At 34.4% G+C, this 12,208-nt stretch overlaps 1 pseudogene; it reads right to left on the reverse strand.

The window, feature by feature from the left end:
* Positions 1-4,541: 4,541 nt before the first annotated feature.
* LOC114308698 (21 kDa protein pseudogene) lies at positions 4,542-5,027 on the reverse strand (annotated as a pseudogene).
* Positions 5,028-12,208: the final 7,181 nt, after the last annotated feature.

A 12,208-nucleotide genomic window follows, 5' to 3' on the forward strand; every position in this document is an offset into this window, starting at 1 on the left:
TTCGTCCTATTTTGATTATGAATTCACTAAATATTACAAGTGTATTGTTTTCCTGCTTTGGCAACCAATTTATTAGTCGTGACCAATAAATTATTTTTTTTCACAAAAAATGACAATTGCCGACCAAGAGTTTTGGTCGCAAAAAATACATCTATTGCCGACCAAAAACTTTGTTGGTCGTGGAAACTCACTTTTGCCTACCAACAGTTTTGGTCGCGAAAAGTAACAATTGGCGACCAAACTAATTTTGGTCGCACAATGTCACAATTGGCGACCAAAATTTTTGGTCGCGAAATGTCACAATTGGCGACCAAACTTTTTGGTCGCGAAATGTGTCAATTGGCGACTAAGAAATTTGGTCGGCAAAAGGCGACTTTTCGCGACCAAAGTGTTTTAGCGACAAAATGAATTAGTCGCGGTAATTAAATATTTAGCGACCAAAAATTTAGTCGGCAAATCCAACTTTTGCCGACCCTCAATTGACGACCAAACTAGCGACTAAAAAAATTGGTCGCGGATAACTTTTGCCGACCAAAAATAGACTTTTAGCGACCAATTTTTTTGTTGCTAAAAGTGTTAATTGTTGTAGTGTAACCTTAACCGCATTTGTTTTTATTGTTATTATTTCTGTTAACAGGCATGCTAACGTGGCATGACAGATGTATTAAGAACCTGGCATGATGACATGTTAAATGGAGGGCCGGAAAAGTAGCAATTGCAGCAATTTGAAAGTTAGTTGTTGAGATCAAGGAGTCAAGATCAAATCAAGTACCAAATCTGTAAAATGGTTCCTATCAAACATGGGATATAGATAATGTTAAGGAAATCATGGGCTTGTTGAGAAAATCGTGAGTTTAGGTTATCTCTTTTTCTCATGTAACTGAGCCTATAAATAGGCCAAGATAGGTACAAAGAAGAAGGAATCATCGCAACCACCATGGATAAAACGTGATATTTATCTAGGAGTAATTTGACTTACCATTTGTTAGGAGTAGATTAATAATAGTTTTTCCAACCCTCACTTCTCTTCTTCTTGTTGATTACTATATTTTTTCATTTCTTTGTTCTTATTTGAGTTATTGTAACTGATAACAAGTGATACTTTAATTGAATAAATACATATTCTTTTCTATTCAAATCCTTCTTTACTTAATTATCTTCAAGGAAGTTCTTAATCTGTTTAAGGTATAGAACTCAACCACAAAACCTTATCTTTTTGTGTTTATTAAAATTTGTTTGAGCCTGTCAATCAATCACTGTTGATTGGGCTTAAATTGGATTTTTTTTTTTGCTAACATAAATCAATTTAACTCATATTTTTTTAATAATATTGATTTTACATCTGAACTATTTAATTTTGAATCAATTTTACTTATCCTGTTAGCTTACATTTATAATTAAACAGAAGTTGCTAATGGACACCAAAATTTATTTTAAAACTTTATTTCACTTCCTTCCAAAATATCAATTTGACCCCCAATATATAAAAAAATTTAGCATCACTTAAGTAAGTGCACTTATTTGGATCACATCACCTCGCTACTTTTCTACACATTTTTTTTATAAAAAGTCAAAAAGTGTATTTATTTAGATTATCTCAACCAACCCAATTTAATAGTTTTCATCTAATAGAGGTGAGAAACTTAAATTTTGAATAATATTTGCAAGAAACAATGTTTAAAAAAAAATCATTTAAAATTGTCACTTAGAAACAAGTTATTTTAGTAATTTTTTTACTAAAATATGAGGTAAAAAAATAATATGTTTGAGATAATTTTTTAACTTTTTATAAAAATAAAATGTGTAAAAAATAAAGAGAAATAATTTTTGACTTTTTTTTTGTATAGTATGTTTGTTTTTTTGTTTTTTTTTTTTTTAAATTCTTAACTTTTCAAATTACTTTAAGTCAACTCTAGAAAAGCTAATTGAGCCCAAAATTCTAAGGCCTCGTTTGAGAACAGACTAATTTAGTAATTTTTTGGCTATTTCGTTAAAATATGAGCTAAAAAAATTAGTATGTTTGGGATGACTTTTTGACTTTTTACGAAAAGATGTGCAAAAAGTAGAGAGAAAAGAGAATCTTTAACTTTTTGGCATAAATTGTTGGCTTTTTGACTTTTTTTGTAATTTTTTAACTTTTTGGCTAAATCGGCCTGTTGCCAAACGTGGCCTAAGTCCTCTATCTCTCTCTCTCTAATTTATCACACAAATTAAAGTAGTGGGTTGCAAATGCGTAAAAATCTACACCATACATGTTTCGAGAGAAATATTTTCAACTGAGATTCGAAAAATGATATTGAATGATGAAAATTATTATTAAATATTTAAAAATTTAGGATAAATTGTAAATGTACTTTTTGTGATTTGCTTAAAATATGAATTACCTCCTGTCATTCTAGAAATTACATCTCACCCATTCAAGTTTGTAATCGCATAACAAATGACATATTTTATAAATAGATTATCAAGTCAATTAATGGTTTTAATGATGTTAGGAATATATTTCAATTAATTCAGATAATTTTATTATTATATAGGAGAGTAATTAGAAATTTTATTTTTTTTATTAATTCTGTTAAATAAAAAAATATTAAGAAGGTGTATTGTGATTTCCAAAACTATAAGGCGTAATTTGTATTTTAAACAAATCTTAAAGAATGTACATGTATTTTACCTTTAATTTTATTTATTTTTATATATTTAAAGGTCTTATTTATATTTTAGATATAGTTTTGGGAGGCAAAATAAAGTTTCAAATAAAATTTTGGTGCCATGTTAGTAACTTTTATTTAATTATAGACAACAGTTGATAGCGGAATAAAATATTATACAATTTCAATATAAAATTGATATTATTAAAAGAATATAGGTTAAAACAATTTTTTAGAGATTATTTAAAGATAAAATGATTTTTTTTTTCTTGATTTGATATGAATTATTTCAACCGTGTTATCAAATTTTCATCAAAATCAAAGCTCGCCTCAATCTAATCATTTATATCCCACCCCTTCCATAGGATTAAGTTATTCCTCATATGGGATACATTGTCCAAATCAGACTAGTAGTCCAAAGATCCTTTTTTATTTTTATTTTTACACTAAAACATGGATAAAAGTTTTTGTTGGACAAAGAAATTATTCCCATGATTATTTACTACCAAACAAACATGGCCTTACGTGATTCTACGACCATCTTCAATTTTTTTTTTCCAATACATCATATATTATTGGAAGTTTATATTTCCACACACCTTTGAATGGGGTGGAATGGAATGTTAGACAACCAAATGCTAGTAACCACCCGGCGATACGATCAATTATACAATCAGAGATCTGACGGATCAAATTGAACCTGAAAATGTTTGAGTGTAATGCACTCATACCCAAATGGGTACACCACATTCATTCATAGTGTGCCTCTTGGCCTATAAATATGCAATGGTCCAACCCGAAAAAATACTTCACCGAATTCAGAATTATCGTTGCAATTCTAACTCTCTCCGAAATTAGCATTATGATTTTGATAATTTAATATCGACTTATTGTAAACTTGAAAATTAGTGTCTTGGTTCTCTTATTCATCTCAAGGGTATCTTGGAATCGAATTCGCAATAACATTGTGCACATTATCTGGTGGAGAAAAAAATAGTCTTGAGAAATTGACAGCGCAACGTAATTTGAAATAAGTAGATTTTATCATTTTGTTAGAGGTTCTCCAAGACTGCAAACTTGAAGATCTGAATTTTTCTAACAAATTGTCCTTTTAACTTCTTGGCAAAACATTAGATAAGAAGCTTCGTGCATCCGTGTGGCTTATTTTAATAACTAAATAAAATAGAGTGACAAGATGTTCAAACAAGATATACCACCAACCCTTGATGAGTCTCATGCAATTGAGTAGAGTAAAAATAAAGATATAACAATTAATGCATCTCCAGACTCATTTGTTTATTTTATTTTTATAGGACTCCGGTTTAAGAGCTTGAGATAAGTGTAGATGGTACGAATTTTTCTATTCTCAATGAAGGTACACTAAGGTTAAGGGTGGTTGTGACTACTAATAGACAAACAAAAAAACCCTCGTCTATTAAGGTCTCAAAATAATTTATATGATTGAATGGCCCCAGTCTCGAAAAAGTGATATAGAAACTCAACTTCTTTTATGAATATTGTTAAAATTAAACTTTGAAACAATATGAACGATGACAAAACCACTTGAATACAAAATTCAATTATATATTAATTCTGAAGAGTCGTCGAGTGCCACTTTAATTGATAAATCATTTAGTACGCATATTGAAAAATAACGTTTCTTATGTTACTTTTGCATCCTCTTAATTCATATTCTTAAATAAATAAAACAAAACCACAAGGAACTAATAATTATGATTTTTTTAACCACGTGTCATATCACATATTTTAAAGTTCCCATACAAGGTCTCAAAATACAATCTTCATGGTAAAAACAAACGACATAAAGTCGATCCCCCTCATACTCTCTGTCATCTGAACCTTTTGCAATTCAAACATTGTTGGTATGGCTCATTGTGCCAATTGGTTAATTGTTGCCAGTGCATTACTAATAAGGTTTTTAGCATCAGTGACCTGTCCTTGTATGGAGCCCTTAATTTTACTATCTATAGCTTTGCTTGACAATCCTTCCTCACAATCATCTATTTCAGTTAAGGCAGCACTAGTCCAAGTTTGCACGTTGCCCTTGTGAAAAACAAACTTGTCACCCTTGACTTGGCCCAAGAACTTAATCTCTCGTACTGATTGGCTAAGTTTGTCCACACTTTCTTCAACATGACCCAAGCAATCCTTCAAGACTTCGGAATCTGTGGCCTTAAGTCCCTTAAGGGTTTTTAACTTCAACATATTTGCTTTTATGGATCCAGCTGTTGCTAAGCTTGTCGTCAACGCAGTGCGGGCCTTAACAATATTTGCTAGGGTTGTGGATTCACCTGTACTCGAAATGTACAAGACATAGAGGGCCAGGAGAAGCAATTGAAGGGTAGGTCTTGCCATGTTTTAGAGTAGTGTGGATTTATTGATTGAGGAGGATGGTTTAGAATAGAGTGAATTTGTTAAATGAGGAGGATGCGGGTTAAGAGGTCTCTATGGCAACATTTTATAGAGCATGCCTTGGTCTATTTTTGTTCTAACGTGAGTTGCGCGTAACCCTTGGTGAATATTGTGTCACCAATTTGACCATGTACCATAGCAATTTTGGCATTTACTTTATTTAGATAAGGTATAGATGCGCAAAATATACACAATATCAAACTTGAAAACTACATAAACTCATATGAACCAATAATATTTGTTGTGTAAATCACGTATAATATGAAAAATTTAGTGAAATTCATTTCCTTGCAACATGTAATAGTTTTATGAAGCAAGTGTTTTTGTCTCTAATGTGAAAAATTTGTTGCAAAAAATATACTAAAGTCTCAAAATAATTTATATGATAAAATGATCCCAACTTTGGAAGAAGTGATATAGAAACTTAACTTCGATTATGAATATCGTTAAAATTAAACTTTGAAATAAGATGAAAGATGACACAAAAATCTTAAGTCTGAAATTCAATGGTATATTGATTCTAAAAAGTTGTCAATTGCCATTTAAATTAATGAATCAAATGATATGTATGCACATTAAAAAATAGAAAAAAAAATTATTTTGCTCTCTAAACTATCACTCAAAAATCATTCCAACACATGTTATTTTAATAATGTTAATTTTACACCTAAAAAATTTATTTTGAATCAATTTTTACTCTTGCCGTCGACTGCCAACTATGGTCAAATGAAAATTACTGATGTTACATTAGAACTTCATTTTACCCCGAAACTAACTCCAAAATATCAATTGACCCCTAAATTTATAAACATAAATAAATTTGAATATTTAATCATTCCATATTGCTTCGAAAATCTCAAAAGAATATGTTTCTTTCATAATACGTGTGGTCTAGATTTTTTACCAACACGATTTTCAACCTAGTACTAATTGATCAGTCCTATTAAAATTAATTTGAAAGATAAGATAGTTAGAATTATTGAGAGAGAGAGAGAGAGAAGATTTAGAATTTTGGACTCAATTAGTTTTTACATGTAATTTGATTTTAAATTTAAGTAAAATGTTTGATTTAAAAGGAAATTTTATTTTGCCCCTAAAATTAGTATTCAAAAATCAATTTATCTCATATTTTTTTTAATAATATAATTTTATATATGAACTATTTATTTTTGCATCAATTTTACTCAACCCATTAGCATACATTTATAATCAAACAGAAGTTGTTGATGGGACACTAAAATTTATTTTGAATTTATTTTATTGCCTCCCAAAATATCAATTTGACCTCCAATATATAATAATAATAATAATAATAATAATAATAATAATAATAATAATAATAATAATAATAATAATAATAATAAATAGAAAAAATAGCATCTCCCAAATAAGTGCACTTATTTGGGTCACATCACCTCTTTATTTTTCCGTACATCTTTTCGTAAAAAGTCAAAAAATACACTTATTTGGATCATCTCAAACAACTCAATTTAACGCCTTGTTTGGGATGTGTTAGAATAGCACATCTTTTTATCTTTTTTGGGGCTACATCAACTTTTATTTGGGTTACATCACCTCTCTATCACATTTCACATCTTTTCATTAAAAGTTAAAGTATTAATGAGTGGTTTGGGATGATGTAAATAAGCGTATTTTTTGAATTTTTATGAAAAGATGTACAAGAAAATAGAGAGGTGATGTGACCTCAAAAAGTTAAAAAGTGTGTACTTATTAATTTATGTGAAACCATACAACACTTAGCCTACGTTTGGCATGTAGACTAATTTGGCTTTTTGGCTAAATTGACCACAAAAAGATAAAATAGGCTAAAAAGTTCAGAAGACAAAGTGTCACTGTCACGCCCCCAAACCGCCCCTAGTAGTTTGGTGCCGTGATGGCCAGTAATCCGAGATTACCGAAGGCCGACTTACAAGAATCACACCCAATCAGAGTATGAAATATGGGGCTTACAAGTGCAGAAGCAATATATATATACACAGAGTCTAAATAGTCCATGAGAGCCGTGCTTAAGTCCAATGAAATGACATACATTTTTACAAAGTCTTACAACTTAGATACAATAAGGAAATGAGATACAAAATACATCTTGACCAAAAGGCTTCTCAAGCCGACATATACAAGTGCACATGAAATATAAGCTAAGAAGCATAATCTTCAAGATGGTACAAAATGCTAATCCAAAACACGTCGGCAATGCGCCCAAAAACACATCGGCTACACGTCTAGGCCTCATTGCCTTCTTGCTCATCACCTACATATATATAGAGAGGGTGAGCTTGGATACTCAGTGAATGATATTAGAAATAAAGGTTTTGCATGATTGATATCCAAGATTCTTTCAAAACAATACATAGCATACTTTACAATCAAGGGGAAAATCAAGTTCATTGTCGGCCTTTCAAGTTCCTTGGATGTTATTACATCTACATATTACAAGTGCGATGACATATCAAGACAAGAGTGCAGTTGCATTATAGTCCCCTGCAACTAAGGACTTTCAAGACAAGAGTGGAGTTGCATTATAGTCCCCTGCAGCTAAGGACTTTCAAGACAAGAGTGCAGTTGCATTATAGTCCCCTGCAGCTAAGGACTTTCAAGACAAGAGTGCAGTTGCATTATAGTCCCCTGCAGCTAAGGACTTTCAAGAAATGTCATCAAAACAAGATAGCGTTTAATATACAAGTAGGGATAGTCATTTATGCTAGATCAAGTACTTTTCAAAACAAGGCAAGACGAGGTTTATGAAAGCAAGTGTAACATAACTTTATTAAAAATACCACTCACATAGTTTCTTCAAACGTCGGAGTCGAGACAAGCCCAAGTCCTACAAACACATGGCAAAGCCTATTGAATGCACCTTCAACAAGTTTCGTATGTACACAATTGATTTCGGAAAACATGCTGGGCACCAACCAGGTCTAGGCCGAGGTTCCACACCTCCTCGCCGAGGTGTGTTCCCGGGGGCCACATGCAAGGAAAAGAGGTCGGGAAACTCTGGGTTTCCCTCTGCTGAGGAACATGAAGAACATGAGTGTGAAAACATGAAAAATATGAATGTTCAATCATAATCTGTCATCACAAATCTGGGATTTTCATGCTATGAGTTTGAAAACATGGACCTGGGTACCCATACTTGGAATTCTTGCGGAAATAAACACAAAAACATGATTCTTTATGCCAGCTTTCGGATCAAAACAAGACTTTCTTGAAGAACACATGAATGTCATTTTCTCTTTCTAAAGTCGAACTTCAAAACAATGCATGGCTTCCAAATCGTATCCGATCATGCAATGCAATAACATGAACATAGAGAACATCATGAGCAGATCAAGAATCTAACCTTAGAACACGGATCTAACGGTTCGATCTCTAGGAATCAAGCTTGAAGATCTACTTCCTCACTCTAAAACTCCTTCTTCCTCCTAGAGTTTCTCTCTCTACAAGGCAAGGTTATGATACCAAATGATAGTTTTCTTTACTCGGTTCTGGGCTTAACCCTCTGCTGAGACACGTGGCGGCGACTGGTTGGGCTTTCCCTGAAAAGGTGGCTGACAGACCAGACAAAGCATGGTGGAAGGGTGTCCAACGAGTAAAGCGGTATGGGCTCTCTGACGAGGCAATGACATCGGCTAATAACAAGGCGTATTCAACAAGCTACGCGGAATGGTACTCCGGCAATGGGTGACATCGGCTAACAAAAGGACTTCGGCAACTAAGGTGACAATGACCCCGGCTAGGAAGGACAACACTTGACTAAGCTGTGCCACATCTTGGCCTAGATGCGCCACACCTCGGCCTAGGTCATACCACTCCAGGACGAGATCACTTGGGTGCAAGGTAACATCTCGGCTAATGTGTCAAGGCAAGGACGGAGGTCAACAAGGGGTTCCAAGATACTTCTAGACTGAGGATGACCTCGGCTTGGAATGATCTAGGCGTAACGTAACCTAGGCTTGGAATAACATCGACTAGTATAACTCAGGCAAGGCGTGACCTAAGTTTCACATCAAGGAAGGAACAAGACAAGCACACTACACTTAGACAAATCACGAGGCTTCAAAACAAGGCATGGATCACATCCGCTCAAGCGAAACAAGTCACAAACATACACATGCAAGCTTAACAAGTCACAATCATACCGATGCTCATGAACATGATGAGGACATAAAATGTGGGTTCCTACAGTCACATTCAAAGTATAATCATTTTACTTGTTTTGTCACAAAAATCAAAAAAGCCAAAAGGCTCAATCCAAACGAACTTTTTCCTTAGGCTAAAATATCCAAAAAGTCAAAAAGCTAATATAGATCCCAAACGGATAATAGTTTTCATCTAGAAAAGGTGGGAAAATTAAATTTTAAATAATATTTGCAAGAAACAATTATTTTTAAAAAAAAAAAACTTCATTTAAAATCGTCACTGGGGAAAGCTATTTTAGTAATTTTTTAATTTTTTGACAAAAATATGAGGTAAAAAAACTAATATATTTGAGATAATTTTTTGACTTTTTACCAAAAAAAAAAAAATGTAAAAAGTAGAGGGAATAAATTTTTTGACTTTTTTTTGTATAGTATGTATGTTTGTTTTTTTAATTGTTTTAATTTTTTTTTTGACTTTTAGGCTAAAACAGTAAGTTGCCTTGAGTCTCAAATTACTTTGAGTTGACTCCAGAAAAACTAAGGCCTTATTTGTCATAATCTAAAAAGGTTAAAAAGTCAAAAATATTCTATTTAAGTCACATCATCTTATTTAAGTCACATCATTTCTTTACCACATCACTTCAAACCTAACACATATTTCATAAAAAGTAAAAAAGTGCACTTATTTAAATTATCCCAAACTACCTCTAATTGAGCCCAAAATTAAGTCTACTCTCTCTCTCTCTCCTTTAGCAATTGCAACTAGTTTATCTTGCAAATTAATCTTAATATAACTAATAGTAGGTAGAAAATTGTGTGGGTAAAAATTTAGACCATACATATTTTGAGAGAAATATTTTCTTTTGAGATTTGGAAAACAATATTGAATGATGAAAATTATTATTAAATATTAAAAAATTTAGGGTAAATTGCAAATATACTCCTTGTAATTACTTAAAATATGAATTGTCTCCTGTAGTTCTGGAAATTACATTTCACCTGTTCAAATTTCTAATCGCATAACAAATGACCCATTTTATTAATAAATTATAAAGTCAATTAATGGTTTTAATGATGTCAGGAATATATTTCAATTAATTCATATAATTTTAATATTGTATAAGAGAGTAATTAGAAATTTTATTTTTTCCATTAATTTTGTTAAATAAAAAATTATAAGGTGTATTTGTGATTTCCAAAACTATAGAGAACAATTCATATTTTAAGCAAATCTCAAATAGTGTATTTTGTATTTTACCTTTAATTTTATTTATTTATATATATTTAGAGGTCCGATTGATAATTTTGATACAGTTTTGGGGGCAAAATAAAGTTTCAAATGAAATTTTAGTGCCACGTTAGTAACTTTCGCTTAATTATAGACAACAGTTGACAACATAATAAAATTGATCAAATATTATATAATTTCAATATAAAATTGATATTATTAAAAGAATATGGGTTACGCGGAATATTATAATTTCAACACTGGACTGCGCCCCCCATGCTGGGGATGGAACATTTTCTGGTGAGAACAACCTAAAACACAAAACTCCCTCCTCTCTCTCTATATCCCTGAGTGTGTGCTAACTTGACCGTTAGAGGGGTTTTCCGGCCACACACCGCCGGGTAGCCAACCGCCGTTGTGCTCGCAGGTTGATTGGACAGACAAGGAGCTTGGACGAAAGGAGTACGGGCTCCGCGGAATATTTGCTCCCCGTACAATTGGCGCCGTTTGTGGGAACGTTTAATAGACAAAATCTTGTTTTCCAAGTTCATCTGATCGCCTTCCATGGCGAACAACGACGAGATACCGTTGTCCGCCATCGACGACGTTACCCCGGAGTCAGCCAGACGGAGAGACGGACTCCCCGCCGTTCCAAACATGGCGGGCCTTAAGACTTCGCCAGGAGGACATTCAAGAGACGCGCGGGATAAGCGCGGTAGAAGTTTCGGTAACTCTCGAAGCCCAAATGGGCACTGGCGGCGACGAGAATCGCACGCCAGGCGTTTGAAGCATAAGTTAAGGGACCAAGACGCCGTCATCCGGAGAATGGCGACGGAGATGGAAAATCTCAAATGGCATGTCAAAGGGAAGGGTGTTGCTGTAATGGGAGACCACAGTGAACGCACCCAACCACGCCGTTCAGGCAGTCAGAGCCAGCGGCACACTCCCTCCCTTTCTATCACCAGAAGCTACAGGGTTGGAGAATCCGACGCGCTTGTAGAGAAGTCTAGCGCGCAAGATAGTACCTATCAACCCTTATGCCTGGCGATGACGTCGAGGTATTCCTATGCCGCTCGCTCAGAGGACTTGCGGGCAGTCTTGAAGGATCGGGCTTGCCAGCGGGAGACTCAAAGGGTGCCGGTGCTCCAGCGACTATCTTACGGCGGTCGCGCCAGTGAAGAGGTCATAATGCCACCACCCCACCCAGTCGTGCCTCTCCATCTAGACATAGATTTGGTGCGGCTGAGCGCTACCCCCTTCTCCCTTGAGATAGAAACCACTCCTCTTCCCACGGGCTTCCACTAGCCCAAGTTTACGCTCTACGACGGAAAGACCGATCCATACATGCATGTAAGCCACTTCCGACAAGTCATGGCCGAACATAGGCGCAATGACGCTCTTATGTGCCTTATCTTCCCGTCAAGTTTGGGTGAGCTGGGCTTGAAATGGTTTGAGAGGCTTCTAGAGGGAAACATCGAAAGGTGGCAACAGTTGGCGGAAGCATTTGTGACTCGTTTCAAGACCAACACCAAAACACCGAAGGAGGTGGGCCACCTTCTCAGTGTCAAAATAGAGTCGAGCGACACACTCAAGGCATACAACTCCAGATACTGGGAAACCTTCAACGAGATTTTAGATTGCCCGATCAACCTGGCAATCACCCAATATAAGCGCGGTCTCCCGGTCGGACATAGGCTGCGGGACTCGCTTACCATGAACCAGCTGACATCCATGGG

The sequence above is a fragment of the Camellia sinensis genome, chromosome 14, assembly GCF_055761805.1.
Source record: "Camellia sinensis isolate YWXY chromosome 14, ASM5576180v1, whole genome shotgun sequence".
Classification (NCBI taxonomy): domain Eukaryota; kingdom Viridiplantae; phylum Streptophyta; class Magnoliopsida; order Ericales; family Theaceae; genus Camellia; species Camellia sinensis.